Genomic DNA, 18,470 nt, shown 5'->3' on the forward strand with positions numbered 1-18,470 from the left:
GCTTACAGTTCATTTACTGGTCATTGTCAGGGTACATATTACTGTCTCAGCAATTTGTCCTCTCTATTTGAAAAGGCCTAGAAAAGGTTTTTTTTGTTGTTGTTTTTTTTTCTGATTTAATATAAACCACCAGGTATTTATTAGTATCAGCCATGAGTTCAAGGCTATGCTGCATGGGGGCTACTGTTAGAATGCGAAGACAAGAGCCTTACTCTTAAAAAGATTTAAATTTTGGGGAGGAAACAAGATGCACAATCATAAAACTGTTAATAATAAACATGATAGAAGAGAATTAAGGAGCAGCATGTTGTATTGAAGATAGTCTGGAAGCCAGAATCTTGAACTCTTGTATGGATCCTCCTAGTGTCTAGTGGAGCCCTGGTGGCAAAGTGGTGAAGAGCTCAGCTGCTAACCAAAAGGTGAGCAGTTAGAATCCACCAGCTGCTCCTTAGAAACCCTGTGGGACAGTTCTACTCTGTCCAATAGGGTCTCTATGAGTCAGACTCGTCGGCACTGTTTTTTTTTTTTTTTAGTGTCTAGTTGTGAAGTCTTGGGCAAGTCAACTTTGCTGCCTGGTTATCCTCACTCTAAAACGAGAAGTTACATTGGATACACATGAAGGGCTCTATCTGGTCCTATGAGTCGAGAAACATCATGAGATTTTAATTTTAAAAGGAGGACAGTCATTCAAGGTTTTAGGAAAGAAGGGAGATATGAACTGGGACTTGGAGGATGTGTGTGTGGCTGCCATTGGTAAGGGGGAGGTGGTAAGTTTCGCCCTGTTTGATTATAAACACCAATCCTGATCAACACTTATTGAGTGATGGATTTGAAAACTCTAATACTGTGATACAGGGGTTGGAGGGTGGTTTTTAAGGGAAGCTAGTGTTTGACAAGGACAAAAAGAGCTCCAGAAAAAAAATAAATAATTTGTGTTCAGGATATATAAAATATTCTTTTTGGACGAGCTCATTCTGTCATTGCTAGTGCTATTGCAGATCTCTTAGCCAGACCCCAAATAGCAATCTGCCTTGACCATAATTCCTGCATTCATTTACTTGTGCATTGCTTTTTATTACTCGTGGTCAGTGTTTAGCCTTTGAAATTCTGTGGTGTGCAAATAGCTTTAATACTTCAGTTTTTTTTTTTTTTCTGTAAATAAGTCATAATTTAACTTTATTTTGAAAGTCTCCCAATGACCTAAGGATGTTGTGAGGATAAAGTGAGATAATATATGTAAAAATGTTTTCAATTTTTATAAAGAGAGGTGGATTACATGTATGTGTGTATTTCATTTGTCTTTTATAATTTGGGTCCTCAAAGAAAAGCAGGTTCTACACAAAAAAGATTTTCAATTGGTTTAGAAGCCGAAGCTAATCTGAATTCTACAGAACAAACTCAAGAGATAAGTTTGCTTTTTTAAGATGGTCATAGGTTATGGTTGAAAGAAGCACAAAGTGATTGTAGACAGAAATAGTTTAATATCTTTACAATTTTTTTTTTCTTTTCATAAATCTTTCTTTCAGTTGATGGAAGTTCTAAATCTATAGAGCTTTTTGTTCCAGCAATGGCAGTATGGTACCCTGGAGGGATGCCTTCAGCATGACTGCAAAGAATGCCTTTCTGATACTCATATCAATAGGGAAGAAATTCTTGAACTGTGGCTGTTTTAAAGACAAAGCTATAGCTCTCACATTGCTGTAAGTATTTATAGTTAAGGCCATTTAGTACTCACCTGAAATGCGATTAGAAAAGCAAATAAGGCAAGAGGATTATAAATAATTTTAGTTATGTAGCAATATTTCTGACTCTCTTTAAAAAAGATAACATACTATTCTGATTATGAAAGCAATACATCTTAATTAGAACTTTATAAAATATATAAAAATATAAAGAAGAAAATGAAAATTATTGATAACCTCCTTACCAGAGTTAATCACTTTGACCTTTAAATATATTTCCTGCTATTTTTTTTATTAGTTACTATTTTAGTATTGCTAGAGCCCTGACGGTATAGTGGTTAAGAGCTACCGCTGCTAACCAAAAGGTTGGCAGTTCGAATCCACCAGCTGCTCGTTGGAAGCTCTATGGGGCGTTTCCACTCTGTCCTGTAGGGTTGCTATGAGTCAGAATTGACTTGAGGGCAATGGTTTTTTTTTTGGTTTTGGTACATACTGTATTAGTTATTCCACTAATAACTTCTGTTATCTTATATACAAAATATATGTTTATGTTTATATGTAGCAACTATAAACAATATGGGAGTAAAACCACAGGTGGTTTCAGGTTTTGATAGGACTCCAAGTCAGAAAGATCTTGCCCAAGTCCATGTCCTCATTTTGTTGGGACCTCTTTTGTCTTTTACTCTGGTTTCTAATCAGCTTCTCTAGTCCTTGCCAGATGATATTGGATTAGTCACTATTGCCAAATTCTCTGTCTCTATGTTTGCAATGGTCAAACATCAGTTGGGTAATTCATATTTATTATAAAAAATATTTTGTGAACAGATTTTGTTTTAGAATTTGTGGTTTTTTTTTTTTTTTTTTTGCTAATTATACAGAGCCAGTGCCGGAGAGAAACTTGCTTCCTATATGAAAGTAGTTTCAGCAAAAACACTTGCTATGAAATGCCTAAGAATCACTTGCACAAAAACAATCTAGAAAGTTAGACCAGATGCCAGACTATGCAAAGCTTTTTAAGATAAGACACGAAGTTGGTGTTTTATTTTTGGTTCAGCAGGAAAACGTTGGGAAGTGTAAGCAAATTTGTGTTTTATGAGCTGATTCAACTTTTAATATGATCACTCCAACTGCTATGCCACTTGTAGAGGGAGATCATTTAGTAGTCCAGTTGTGAAGTAATATGGTTTGAAGTTAGAACAACATCAACAATAATAATGTTGTTGTTAGGTGCCATAGAGTTAGTTCCCATTCATAGCGACCCAAAGTACAACAGAACAAAACACTGCCCAGTCCCCCGCCAAACAATAATCATAGTCAATATTTATTCTGTATTGTCATGAACAGTATTGTTATGCTAACATACATTATCTAATCTAGTTATTTAAAGGCTATTTTTTCAAATATATGAAGGACTTTGTAATTGTGAGTCATAAAATATAACTTAGTTAAAAATTCTACCATACCAAAAAACCAAATCCATTGCCATCAAGTCTATTCCAATTCATAACAAGGACAGAGTAGAACTGCCCCATAGGGTTTCCAAGGCTGTAATCTTTACAGAAGCAGACTGCCACATCTTTCTCCCATGGAGCAGCTGGTGGGTTTGAACTGCTGACCTTTTGGTTAGCAGCTGAGTGCTTAACCACTGTGCCACGAAGTCTCCTAAAAAAATTCTATGAATCATACAATTTTCTTGTCACCCAACTTAAAATGTTAAAATTATTGTTACTCGTGCATTGAGGCATTTAAGTAATTTCTTGAGCTTAAAGTGACCTTTATAACTGAAAATACAAGGAGCCAATATTTCGGGTGAAGAAGATTATTCAGCCATACATAGTACCTACCAGGAATGGCTCCCAGGAGTGGTTACACTGCAAAGCGGTGATAGTGAGGAACCGGAGTGACTAAGCGTAGAAGAAGGAAGTAATGGACATAGGACAAGCTATAGATTCTTCCTCCTGAATAAGGAGACTGCAACCTATAAAACACAAAATTTTGTCAGTGTAGCAAAACTGCCAAGCTAACACAAGCATGCACCAACTCTGGAGCTCAAGGGCCTTGTATGAGAAGAGTTGGGGGTACTTTTTTTTTTTTTTTTTTAACTTTTATTGAGCTTCAAGTGAACGTTTACAAATCAAGTCAGACTGTCACATATAAGTTTATATACACCTTACTCCATACTCCCACTTGCTCTCCCCCTAATGAGTCAGCCCTTCCAGTCTCTCCTTTCGTGACAATTTTGCCAGCTTCCAACTCTCTCTGTCCTCCCATCCCCCCTCCAGACAGGAGATGCCAACACAGTCTCAAGTGTCCACCTGATATCATTAGCTCACTCTTCATCAGCATCTCTCTCCCACCCACTGTCCAGTCCCTTTCATGTCTGATGAGTTGTCTTCGGGAATGGTTCCTGTCCTGGGCCAACAGAAGGTTTGGGGACCATGACCGCCGGGATTCCTCTAGTCTCAGTCAGACCATTAAGTATGGTCTTTTTATGAGAATTTGGGATCTGCATCCCACTGATCTCCTGCTCCCTCAGGGGTTCTCTGTTGTGCTCCCTGTCAGGGCAGTCATCGATTGTGGCCGGGCACCAACTAGTTCTTCTGGTCTCAGGATGATGTAGGTCTCTGGTTCATGTGGCCCTTTCTGTCTCTTGGGCTCTTAGTTGTCGTGTGACCTTGGTGTTCTTCATTCTCCTTTGCTCCAGGTGGGTTGAGACCAACTGATGCATCTTAGTTGGCCGCTTGTTAGCATTTAAGACCCCAGACGCCACATTTCAAAATGGGATGCAGAATGTTTTCATAATAGAATTATTTTGCCAATTGACTTAGAAGTCCACTTAAACCATGGTCCCCAAACCCCCGCCATTGCTCTGTTGACCTTTGAAGCATTCAGTTTATCCCGGAAACTTCTTAGCTTTTGGTCCAGTCCAGTTGAGCTGACCTTCCATGTATTGAGTATTGTCCTTCCCTTCACCTAAAGCAGTTCTTATCTACTAATTAATCAGTAAAAAACCCTCTCCCACCCTCCCTCCCTCCCCGCCTCATAACCACAAAAGTATGTGTTCTTCTCAGTTTGTACTATTTCTGAAGATCTTATAATAGTGGTCTTATACAATATGTGTCCTTTTGCCTGTGACTAATTTCACTCAGCATAATGCCTTCCAGGTTCCTCCATGTTATGAAATGTTTCACAGATTCCTCACTGTTCTTTATCGATGCGTAGTATTCCATTGTGTGAATATACCACAATTTATTTAACCATTCATCCATTGATGGACACCTTGGTTGCTTCCAGCTTTTTGCTATTGTAAACAGAGCTGCAATAAACATGGGTGTGCATATATCTGTTTGTGTGAAGGCTCTTATTTCTCTAGGGTATATTCCGAGGAGTGGGATTTCTGGGTTGTATGGTAGTTCTATTTCTAACTGTTTAAGATAACGCCAGATAGATTTCCAAAGTGGTTGTACCATTTTACATTCCCACCAGCAGTGTATAAGAATTCCAATCTCTCCGCATCCTCTCCAACATTTATTATTTTGTGTTTTTTGGATTAATGCCGGCCTTGTTGGAGTGAGATGGAATCTCATCGTAGTTTTAATTTGCATTTCTCTAATGGCTAATGATTGAGAGCATTGTCTCACGTATCTGTTAGCTGCCTGAATATCTTCTTTAGTGAAGTGTGTGTTCATATCCTTTGTCCACTTCTTGATTGGGTTGTTTGTCTTTTTGTGGTTGAGTTTTGGCAGAATCACATAGATTTTAGAAATCAGGCGCTGGGTCAGAGATGTCATAGCTGAAAATTCTTTCCCAGTCTGTAGGTGGTCTTTTTACTCTTTTGGTGAAGTCTTTAGATGAGCATAGGTGTTTGATTTTTAGGAGCTCCCAGTTATCTGGTTTCTCTTCATCATTTTTGGTAATGTTTTGTATTCTGTTTATGCCTTGTATTAGGACTCCTAAGGTTGTCCCTATTTTTTCTTCCATGATCTTTATCGTTTTAGTCTTTATGTTTAGGTCTTTGATCCACTTGGAGTTAGTTTTTCTGCTTGGTGTGAGGTATGGGTCCTGTTTCACTTTTTTGCAAATGCATATCCAGTTATGCCAGCACCATTTGTTAAAAAGACTATCTTTTCCCCAATTAACTGACACTGGGCCTTTGTCAAATATCAGCTGCTCATATGTGCATGGATTTATATCTGGGTTCTCAATTCTGTCCCACTGGTCTATGTGTCTGTTGTTGTACCAGTACCAGGCTGTTTTGACTACTGTGGCTGTATAATAGGTTCTAAAATCAGGTAGAGTGAGGCCTCCCACTTTCTTCTTCTTTTTCAGTAATGCTTTGCTTTTCCGAGGCTTCTTTCCCTTCCATATGAAGTTGGTGATTTGTTTCTCTATCAGCTTAAAAAATGACATTGGAATTTGGATCGGAAGTGCATTGTATGTATAGATGGCTTTTGGTAGAACAGACATTTTTGCTATGTTAAGTCTTCCTATCCATGAGCAAGGTATGTTTTTCCACTTAAGTATGTCCTTTTGAATTTCTTGTAGTAGAGCTTTGTAGTTTTCTTTGTATAGGTCTTTTACATCCTTGGTAAGATTTATTCCTAAGTATTTTAACTTCTTGGGGGCTACTGTGAATGGTATTGATTTGGTTATTTCCTCTTTGATGTTTTTTTTGTTGATGTAGAGGAATCCAAGTGATTTTTGTATGTTTATCTTATAACCTGAGACTCTGCCAAACTCTTCTATTAGTTTCAGTAGTTTTCTGGAGAATTCCTTAGGGTTTTCTACATATAAGATCATGTCATCTGCAAATAGAGATAATTTTACTTCCTCCTTGCCAATCCGGATGCCCTTTATTTCTTTGTCTAGCCTAATTGCTCTGGCTAGGACTTCTAGCACAATGTTGAATAAGAGCGGTGATAAAGGGCATCCTTGTCTGGTTCCCGTTCTCAAGGGAAATGCTTTCAGGCTCTCTCCATTTAGAGTGATGTTGGCTGTTGGCTTTGCATAGATGCGCTTTATTATGTTGAGGAATTTTCCTTCAAATCCTATTTTGGTGAGAGTTTTTATCATAAATGGGTATTGGACTTTGTCAAATGCCTTTTCTGCATCAATTGGTAAGATCATGTGGTTTTTGTCTTTTGTTTTATTTATGTGGTGGATTACATTAATAGTTTTGCATACCTTGTATAAATCCCACTTGGTCATGGTGGATTATTTTTTTGATATGTTGTTGAATTCTATTAGGTAGAATTTTGTTTGAGAATTTTTGCATCTATGTTCATGAGGGATATAGGTCTGTAATTTTCTTTTTTTGTGATGTCTTTACCTGGTTTTGGTATCAGGGAAATGGTGGCTTCATAGAATGAGTTAGGCAGTATTCTGTCATTTTCTATGCTTTGAAATACCTTTAGCAGTAGTGGTGTTAACTCTTCTCTGAAAGTTTGGTAGAACTCTGCAGTAAAGCCATCCGGGCCTGGGCTTTTTTTTGTTGGGAGTTTTTTGATTACCGTTTCAGTTTCTTTTTTTGTATGGGTCTATTTAATTGTTCTGCTTCTGATTGTGTTAGTTTAGGTAGGTAGTGTTTTTCTAGGAATTCATCCATTTCTTCTAGGTTTGCAAATTTGTTAGAGTACAACTTTTCGGAATAATCTGATATGATTCTTTTAATTTCAGTTGGGTCTGTTGTGATGTGGCACCTCTCGTTTCTTTTTTGGGTTATTTGTTTCCTTTCCTATATTTCTTTAGTCAGTCTGGCCAATGGTTTATCAATTTTGTAAATTTTTTCAAAGAACCAGCTTTTGGCTTTGTTAATTCTTTCAATTGTTTTTCTGTCCTCTAACTCATTTAGTTCAGCTCTAATTTTTATTATTTGTTTTCTTCTGGTGCCTGATGGATTCTTTTGTTGCTCACTTTCTATTTGTTCAAGTTGTAGGGACAGTTCTCTGATTTTGGCTCTTTCTTCTTTTTGTATGTGTGCATTTATCGATATAAATGGGGATACGTTTTTGAGGGCTTTTTGAAGTAGCCAAACCCTGAGTCAAGTGCAGTTTGAATCCCTGGAGGAGGTGGTTTGACTAGGGTAAGGTAAACTAGAGTTAAATTTTAACTTCAGGAGGCAAATGTGTAGTGGGAGTGAAGAAAGAAAACTGGCTTTTAATTAGCCATCTCTTTGGGACACAGCAGAGTACCAGTTAGATGCCATAGTCAGAGCACAGAGGGAAACCAGGGTGGGAGAAATAAGAGCAGAACAGGTCGCCCAGGCCAACTGGACTCTCCAAGGTAGAGCTGGGGGCTTGCCCACCCAAAGTTGATCGTAATGCCACAGACTTCAAGATTCTTTGGCTTGCAGGTTCCCAGGTGTGAAACATGAGGAGTCTAGAACTCAGGTGCATTTATGAGGGGTAGATAGCTTCTTCTGACATTCTGTTGGTTCTGCGGTGGGTTTACACGAGCCATGTGCTGGAATCAGCTTATACTTGTGTTCAGTGACATAAAGTTGGTAACTTGACGTTGAACATGATGGGGGTGTTTATACCATATAGAAATCAGCAAAGATTACAAAACAAGGCTCCCCCGTCACCCTCGCCAACCCCACCTCAGCCTGAGAGTAAGTTCACCAGAACACCATTAGTTGACACAACTCATAAGTGACTAGATACAGTGCTACACAATTCTAGGAGATATAGTTTTATGTGAAAACTGCCCCCAGGGGTTTCATACCAGTAGTTCTAACTGGAAGATTATTGCAGATGGCTGACACACAGCTAGGATTTTGCGGTAGACTGACAATCCAATCTAAAGCCATTAAGCCCATTACCGTTAAGTCAATGCCAACTCATAGCGACCCTGTAGAACAGAGTAGAACTGCCGCATAGGGTTTCTAAGGAGCAGCTGGTGGATTTGAACTGCTGACCTTTTGGCTAGCAACTGTAGCTCTTAACCACTGCACTACTCTAGTGTACCTTAAATACATATTAGAAACCTGCTTTCACTTCACCTTCCTGAATACAAACCATGGTGAAAATATGTTGCAGGGATAAAAATGAGTAATACAAGCTTAATGAAGCTGCACATGTATCTCCAACCAGGTGATATTTGTAGATTAGTACAAAATCTGACTTTGTACTAGAAGTACAAATTCAAATTTACAAATCAGATTTCAAAGTACAAATCAATGTTGTCACATTAATTGTTTATAAACTATGAAAGCTGGTAAAAAAAAGATATAAGGAACTGTGTTATTGTATAATTGAATGTTTTCGCAACAATGTAAAATTGGTTTTCTGCTTTACTTTTGTCAACTGCAGGCAGAAGTTTAAGGCACCTCAGTTACCTGTACATTAAAACATTGTAAAGTCCAAAGTGACAGGTAGAATTGCCCAATGTGGTGTTCCACTTGAAGTCTTAGTCTGATATGAGACTCAAATTGAAACACAGCCTCAAGAGACAAAGTTGAAATATTTATTTGAGTTCAAGTGTTTACAGGTTTTCCTGCTTCTTTTGAAGTATTTAAAACAAACTGCTCAATTATAAAACCCTTCCTAGGCCAGGATTTCCATAGAGTGTGGTCAGCTTTCTGGGAAAATTAGATTGAGTTCAAGAATTTTGAAATCTGAACTTCAAACTTGCTGAATTTCTGCTTGGTTTCAGATTTTCTTTTAAGTACTTTATTGTACATTGACTCAGCATTCTTAAGAAATCAAAATATAATAATAAGGCTAACAGGTATACTATGTAAAGTTCACCCAGCTGGAACTTATTTTCATTCTAAAAGAACACATCTTCGATGTTAAACCAAGTAGAAAGTGTTCCAATATAATTAACTGAAGTTTTGGAAAATCTGATGTTTGAATTAGAATGTTTAATTACCTAGTTCTTTCTTTTTTCTTCTCTAAAATACTTCAAAATTCTTCTTGATAATTAGGACTGTTTCCGTGAAATTTAATAGGCTTCAGATGTCTACATAGACGCTTGTGTGATAGATACTCAGAAATTTCTTCCATTATTCCCCTCCTCTTTATACCTTTTCCGTTCACTCTTTTTGAATGCATACTGCTGAATGTGCACTTTCTGAAAGCCAAGACAAGCCCCTGTTCCACACCCTCCTGTCCTTGATATTGACACCACAGCAACCTTTCCTCTCCCCAAATTCTTTTTTAGCCACAGTAACCATGAAAGTTTAACATCCGTCTTTACCTTTCTCTCTTTCTTTGGGCTTCAAACCAGGTATAAGCTATAAATTGAGGTAAAATGTACAGCTGGGTCAATATAGGGTGGAGAGAAAAATGAAATATGTTTCCTATCATTTTTCACCAAGTTTGAAAAACAGAGTTGGCAAAGAGGAAAAAAATAAAACAGGAAGCTGGATTGCACATATAAATTAAACATTTTCACCCCAACCCTTTTTAGATAGCCCAAAGGTATTAAGAGCATGTGTGTTTTGGATGGGCTCAGCAAGCATTCCAACAGTAAATGGCTTCCTGTTCAGTGTGTTCGAAGTCAGGCTGTCTTTTGGGGTTGGTTTAAAATATGTGTGAAATATGTACTTTTATTTCAAGCCAAGTCAAATGTTTTCAATCATCCCCCCTTACTTGCTTCTTTTTCTCTCTTCCCATCCTGTCATTTCTTGCCCCCCAGACAGTAAAACATACCCCGAAATGTGTTTTTAGGAAGTTTAGTGATTAATTATGAGTTACATGTAAACATATATTATTGCCCTCAAAGGTATTCAACAAGAACCTGGCCAGTGTCATTTCTGGCTGGTATTTTTGAGTGTTAGATCTTGGTGAGTAGAAGTTAAGACAAGCATGCAAAGCAACCAGGTATTTGGCTCAGGTACAACAAGGAACCAATGGATAATTGAGGGTGAGAAATGGTCTATAACTTTTCACCCCAGTGGTGATGAACCTATAATTTACAAATTGTTTGTGTAATTTTCTATTTCTACCACATCAGTGACAAATATTATTTTGTACTGCATGTTCCTTTTGGATTTTTTTTTTTTTTCATCAGCAAGGTCCCATTAAAAAAAAAATTAGGATGCCTGAAAGGAAAATAACATACCTGGAGCAATCATACCTAGCAAGAAATGCCACAGATGTACCCAGGAGAAAAATATAGGCTTCTGGTGGAAGCCACAGAATCCCTTCTGCAAAACACTGCTCTGATGTTGATAGGCTTTAAAAATATATGCCATGTGATCTAATTAGAGGAAACTCTCAGATATTCCACTTTGACATCAAGCTGTCGAGGAACCTTTTATACTTGGCATCAGCTACTAAGACTGCAAATGCTTCTCTGTACAGAAGTCCTCAGATAGAGGCTTTGTCTCCTTCTACATTTGACTGAGCCTGTTTAATTTTAAGACTGGTCTTATACAACTATATTTACTAATGGTAGTAGGCATCAGAATTAACAATTTGTGTATTAAAATTTATTCCACATAGGAGGTGATTTTTTTTTTCTTACTCCTGTGTGAGTTATATGGCTTTTGTGAGGGAAAAGAAGAAAAAAAAAAAAAAAACCCAACCATCCAAATAAATCTCTGAGGATAATTTATTCAAGGAATGTTTCTTGACATGTGATTCCAGGTTTTTGGTGTTTGCTGTTTTCAAATTGGTTTAACTCAGCAAACACTTATTAAATTGTTGACTGTGCAAAACTCTATACTAGGTGATGTCTACAGGGTGTTAATGACCTGGAGGTAATTCACCTTGAATAGATGAGCCCCTTGAAAAAGTGAATACAAAGAACTAAGTTTGGGTGTAGGGACAAACAAGAATACCATTGACTTGGCCTGAGAAATGGAAACAGGAAAATTTGCTCTCAAATTTTGCATTGATCAAAGCTGACTTGGTAGCATTTAAAATTTTTTTTTAAATAAGCTTCACATCAATATAGTGAAGTGAAAACAATTAACCATGAGCTAGGATTGAGATGGGATAGATAATCTTGTTTAGAGCCATCATGGAGTTTCTATAAATAAAAGCTTGGGGGAACATAGTCATATAGTGAAGGAGCCTTGGTGGTGCGATGGTTAAGCACTCAGCTGCTAACCGAAAGGTTGGCGGTTCAAACTCACTCAGCTGCCCCACAGGTGAAAGACCTGGCAGTCTGCTTCCATAAAGATTATGGCCAAGAAAATCCTATAGGGCAGTTGTCCTGTCACATGGGTTCAATATGAATTGAAATAGACTCAACGGCACCTAATATCCTAATAGTCATATACTGAAAATTATATTCCAAGGCAGAATGTGAAAACCTGTGATCAAGATACAAATAGGATTAATCATCATTTCCAGTGTAGGAATTGAAGCAACATGAAAGCAGGAGATGGCAGTCAAGCTGTATCTTGTTGGATATATCTTTAAAAAGTGTGCTGGTGGCTCCTCAGCTTAGCAGTGTGGCACAGCCCATCAAAAAGTGGCAGAGACGGCACACACGGGCAGGTGGTTGGGAGAGAGGAAAGGAAGGAAGGTAGAGAGAGTCAAGAAACTGAGGAAAAAAATGCCCAAGGGAACCCACCAACACAGCAGTGTGGACCAAGGAAGTAGCTACCCAGCTGAGTGGCATGGCTTGCCCATCGAGAAGGAGAGGAGGTGGCACACAGCACCAACTAGGCTGGAGAAAGGAAAGAAGATGAGAGAGAGAAGAAACAAAAAGAAGCTAAAGCAACAACAACCAAATGGTACTGATGGAGCCAGCTGGTGGGGGTGGGGACAATCCAAGCAGCAAGGAGCTGGCTTCTCTCTGCCAAGTGACCACCACCCACTGGAAAGTGGCAGGGGCTGTGCAGAGGGAAGAAGGATGGGGGGTGGGAAATGTGTATCCCTGGTTACTGGGTCCTCTGTCTCCTGCTGGGTTCTCCGTGAAGTTGCCTTTCCGTACTCCCCGTCTGCTGTTCTTGATGCCAGAGGGGTCCAAGATGGGGAATCTGGCTGCATTAGCTGGTGCGAGACTTTTACTTTGTAGCTCTCCTCATTCTCTCTTCTTGGTCAGTTTCTTGTTCCATTTGGTGCTTGGTTGAGTTCTTTATCCCTTGACTCTTAGGATTCCAGGATTGAGGTTGTATCTGTTTTACTCAGTTTTTCTGGTCTTTGCTATAGAGGGACAGAATGGTGCTTCTGTCTATAGCACCATCTTCTGCATTCCAAAATCATTTATTTTTTAAAGAAAAAGAATTTTCCCTTAAAGAACAAAAACAAAGCAGCAGTATAGCAGCTCCTGTGGAGAACAGAACTTCAAATTCGGGTAGGATTGGCAGTTGGAAAATATGATCTTAGTGATAGAAATGATGCCAGAGATTAATTATAGAATTTGCAAGACCAACGATTTACTTATTGCACATACCTCTTTTCAACAACATACATGGCAACTATACACATGGACTTCACCAGATAGAATACACAGGAATCAAATTGTATCTTTAGAAAGAGATGGTGGAGAAGCTCAAGGCCAGGGACCAACAGGAGAACAGACCATCAATATGCAAGTTCAAGTTGAAGCTGAAGAATGTTAAAACAGGTCCCCGAGAGCCAAAGTACAACCTTGAGTTTATCCCACCTGAATTTAGAGATCATCTCAAGAATAGATTTGCTGCACTGAATACTGATGACCAAAGACCAGAGAAGTTGTTGGATGACATCAAGGACATCTTACATGAAGAAACCAAAAGTTCATTAAAAAGAGGAAAGAAAGAAAAGACCAAAATGAATCTCAGAAGAGATTCTGAAATTTGCTTTTCAGCATAGGGTAGCTAAATAATTTTGTAACAGAGCTGAACAGAAGATTTTGAAGGGCAGCTAGAGAAGAAAAAGCAAAGTATTATAGTGAAGCGTGCAAAGACCTGAAGTTAGAAAACCAAAAAGAAAAAAGTTGCTGGGCATTTCTCAAGCTGAACAAACTGAAAAAAAAAAGTTCAAGCCTCGAGTTGCAATATTGAAGGATTCTATCTACAAAATATTGAACAATGCATGTAATATCAAAAGAAGATGGAAGGAACACACAGAACCGCTGTACCAAAAAGAATTGGTCAATGGGCAACCATTTTAGGAGGTGGCATATGATCAAGAACTGATGGTATTGGAGGATGAAGTCCAAGCTGCACCAAAAGAATTGGTGAAAAGCAAGGCTCCAGGAATTGACAGAATACCAATTGAGATGTTTTGTCAAATGGCTGCAATGCAGGAAGTGCTCACTCATCTATGCCAAGAAATTTGGAAGACAGCTACTTGGCCAACCGACTGGAAGAGATCCATATTTGTGCCAATCCCAAAAAGAGGTGACCCAGCAGAATGTAGCAGTTATTGAACAATATCGTTAATATCACACACAAGTAAAATTTTGCTGAAGATAATTCAAAAGTGTTGCAGCAGTACATCGACAGGGAACTGCCAGACATTCAAGCTGGATTTAGAAGAGGACATGGAACCAGTGATATATTGCTGATGTCAGATGGATCTTGGGTGAAAGCAGAGAAGACCAGAAAGATGTTTGCGTATGTTTTACCGACTATGCAAAGCATTTGACTTTGTGGATCATAACAAATTATGGATAACCTTGTAAAGAATGAAAATTCCAGAACACTTAATTGTGCCCATGTGGAACCTGTACATAGACCAAAAGGCAGCCATTTGAACAGATCAAGGGTTTAAAATCCTGCGTGGTTTAAAATCAGGAAAGGTGTGTGTCAGGGTTGTATTCTCTCACTGTACTTATTAAATCTATATGCTGAGCAAATAATCCGAGAAACTGGATTATATGAACAAGAACATGGCATCAGAATTGGAGGAAGACTTTAACAGTCTGCCATAGGCAGATGACATACCTTGCTTGCTGAAAGTAAAGAGGACTGTAAGTACTTATTGATGAAGATCAAAGACCACAGTATGAATTACATCTCAACATAAAGAAAACAAAAATTCTCACAACTGGACCAATAAGCAACATATGATAAACAGAGAATATATTGAAGTCATCAAGGATTTCATTTTACTTGGATCCACAATCAACACCCATGGAAGCAGTAGTCCAGAAATCAAACAACATATTGCTTTGGGAAAATGTTCTTCTGCAAGAGATCTCTAAAGAGTTAAAAAGCAAAGATGTCATTTTGAAGACTAAGGTATGCCTGACTCAAGCCATGGTATTTTCAATTGCTTCATATGCATGAGAAAGCTGGACAATAAATAAGGAAGACCGAAGAAGAATTGATGTCTTTGAATTATGGTGTTGGTGAAAAATATTGAATATACCATGGACTGCTGGAAGAAAACAAGTCTGTCTTGGAAAAAGTACAGCCATAATGTTCCTTAGAAGGGAGGATGGCCAGATTTTGTCTCACATACTTTGGTCATGTTTTTAGAGGAGATTATTCTCTGGAGAAGGATAAAGTAGAGGGTCAGCAAAAGAGAGGAAGACCTTCATTGAGGTGGATTGACACAGTGGCTGGAACAACGGGCTCAAATATAACAACGATTATTCTGATGTCACAGGACTTGCCAGTGTTTCATTCTGTTATACATAGGGGTGCTATGAGTTGGAACCAACTGAACAGCACCTAATAACAACAACTACAACAACAACTTTGAGCATTGAACAGTATAACCACAACAAAAAATAATTAACAACCACTTTTATAGTATTCCTTTGTGTAAGCACTATTTAGGCATTTTATAGGTTAACCCAAGCCTCACAATAGCTCCGTGAGGTAGATATTACTCTTATCGCCATCATATATATAGACAAAACCTAAATACCTGGAGTTAAGAAAGTTGCTCGAGGTTTCCCAACTAAGCAGCAAAGGTAGGTTTTGAATTCATGGTTCATCCCATCTGGTACAGCAGAGTTCAAGAATTCATGCCTTTAACCATTATATGACATTGCCTTGAAATAATTTCATTCAAATCCCAGTGGGACTGGTATCTTAGAAAGGCATTCCAGTACTTGACCAGATGCCCAGTCAGCTCATAAGTGCATCTGACCTACTTATCATGCTGCTCCACTATCACATATGTCACATACCTACTTGGTGCCCAAGTATGTGGGCTGAAGGCCAAAGACAATATGTCTGTAGTTGCTACTGTATGTCTTGGAGATAGCAAAGAACACCCTGCCTGACTCATGAAGTGAATATTTTATTCAACTTGCCAACATTGTATTCAGTTTCTGGGAAGCTAATTGTATATTTTTGTTCTTTTTGGAAGCACAGTGATTCACTAAGACAGTATGAATTATCCTGGTATCATGTAACAGCATTTAGATTTGTCTACGTTGTAGGAAAAGCTGTAAGGGTTTAAAATGACTTTAAGTTGTCCATGTATTTGTTCTTTTTTCCTGATTTTCATTTCCATATTTAGTCAGATGGTAGTTTGTCCAATTTTGGAAAATCAGCATGCTCCTTGGCTAAAGAGAAAATGTAAACCAAATTTATAGTTAGTTTGTTTTATACTATAATGAAAAATGAAATTTTCACAATGGAAATTTGTTGAGTAAACATTTGAGATATAATGTCTTAGAACCTGATTTTCTTTTATAACATCGGAAGGTGAGAAGAGTCTAGAAGTATTAGGAATCTCACAGGAAACCTTGCTGTCTACCACTCCGTCTTTCACCATCTGGTTTATATCCCTGATTCATTCTCCTCCTGTACATGCTTTTTCTTTTTAACTGAAAAGCAGTTTATTCATTAATTAACTTCATTCATTTTTATTATTTATTTTTCATTTAATTTATTCATTCACTGTTCATTAATTTAACTAAAAACATTCATTCATTAATGTATTTTGCTTACAGATCTATTATTTTAAATAAAAATTAGCTACAGTAAAATGAACAAATCCTGAGTATACAATGCAATGAGTTTCTGTTTTAATTGTGGTAAAAATAAATATAACAAAACACTTGCCATTTGAACATTTTTTATATGTGCAATTCAGTGACAGTAGTTATGTTGATCATGTTGTATTACTATCACTGCTATCCATTTCTGAATTTTTCCAGCACCCTTAACAGAAGCTCAGTGCCCTTATGCAATGACTCCCCTTTTCTTCCTCCTTCCTGCCCCTGGTAAACACTGATTAATTTTGGTTTCTATACATTTGCGTAGCACAGTTTTGTTATCACTGATGGAATAGCAGAAGGAAGAATTCAAGGGCTAACCATATCAAGGGTAGTCAAGGAATGGCATCACTAGGGAAGAAAATAGTAAATATTTCAGCAGACAATCTACCTCAGGGCTAGCAGGTCTAAGACAAAAGCATCATTGGTAATATTCCATTTCCTTTTCCTGGCTACAGTGCTGGACAGAGCTACGTGAGCTTATGACTGAGTTGTTTTGCAAGGGTAGGTGACTGCCACTGGTTGGTAGTTAATGGCTGGGGCCTCCCGGGAGATGTAACTACTGTCAATCTTTGCATTTTCCTAACAGTAGAAAAAGCCTTGGTATGCATTGCATAGACTGCACGTGATGAACACTCTGCAGGCTGTGAACCAACTTAAAGCAATTCTATGAGAACTATTAGGTAAAAGAAATTATATGTTAAGCTGTAAAATTGTTACTTGTGTAAATTATATCCCAAACTTCAGTGGTCCATATAGAATGAATGATCAGTATTATTTATAGCTTAAACTCATGTAATTTACTAAACCTATCTTAAGAGAAATCTTAATATATCTGACTGTATTCCTGGCCTGCCACTAAGTAGCTGTGTGACTTTTGGTTAATATGGATCTCTAGACTTACAAAGGAGAAAATAAGCTGTAGTCTTTTATTTAACCTACACGTATTCCACAATTCCAACTTATAGCGACCCTATATAGGACAGAGTAGAACTGCCCCATAGGGTTTCCAAGGAGCGGTTGGTGGATTCAAACTACTGACCTTTTGGTTAGCAGCTGTAGCTCTTCACCACTACGCCACCAGGGTTTCCCACATATTTCACAAGAAAAAAAAAAAAAGCAGCTATTCGTAATAGCTTCAGCAACTTGGGCTCTTTGTGGTAGTGGAAATGTGGGGGAAATGGGTGGTAGAAAGAAAGTAGAGAGGCAGATCTGATTGAATTTTTTATTTGAAAAGAAATGCAGTTCATTAGTTCATTTATGGTTATGATTATCCAACTTTTACAGATATACAAGACGGTCAGATATATTTGAGGTATACGAAATAATACTAAAGCTAAAAGGAGAGTGAAGAAAGTTTATATATACTTTCCATTTTGGATAATATGCTGTGTTTTTGTGCAAATAACATGCGCTATCTAAGTTTGTCACCCCCTCCCTCTCCCTGGGAGGTATTTTTGTAAGGACGGCTATGCCAATCTTTTTTTTTACATGTTGCTGTAAAAAAATTAGCATATCGTGTACTCGGAGATACATGTGTGTATTATATAGATAGATATCCTAGGGGTGTGTGTGTGTGTATGTATAAAATCCAAAATGAAAAGTTTATAGCAACCTAGATTCTTTTCCTTCCATAGGGAGACATACCCAGGAAAAGGGAAGATCTGTAATAGAAAATTGCGCAACATAATGCAAGTAAAATCACATATTAAGGACAGTGACACAAATAATCCTTACCTACCACTAATCAAATCCTAGCAACAAACTATGAAGAGTCATATGTGGAAATGAATGGAGACAACCCAATAGCTCCCTTTCTTTGAGTTGTTTGAAATTAAATCAGATCATCTCATTTCTCTGCTTGAAACCCTTGACTGTCTTCTTGTCTCTCTTAAAACAAAACCTAAAGCCCGTACCATGGTCTGTAATGGCCATGAATGATCTGCC

This window comes from Loxodonta africana, chromosome 1 (genome assembly GCF_030014295.1).
Source record: "Loxodonta africana isolate mLoxAfr1 chromosome 1, mLoxAfr1.hap2, whole genome shotgun sequence".
NCBI lineage: Eukaryota > Metazoa > Chordata > Mammalia > Proboscidea > Elephantidae > Loxodonta > Loxodonta africana.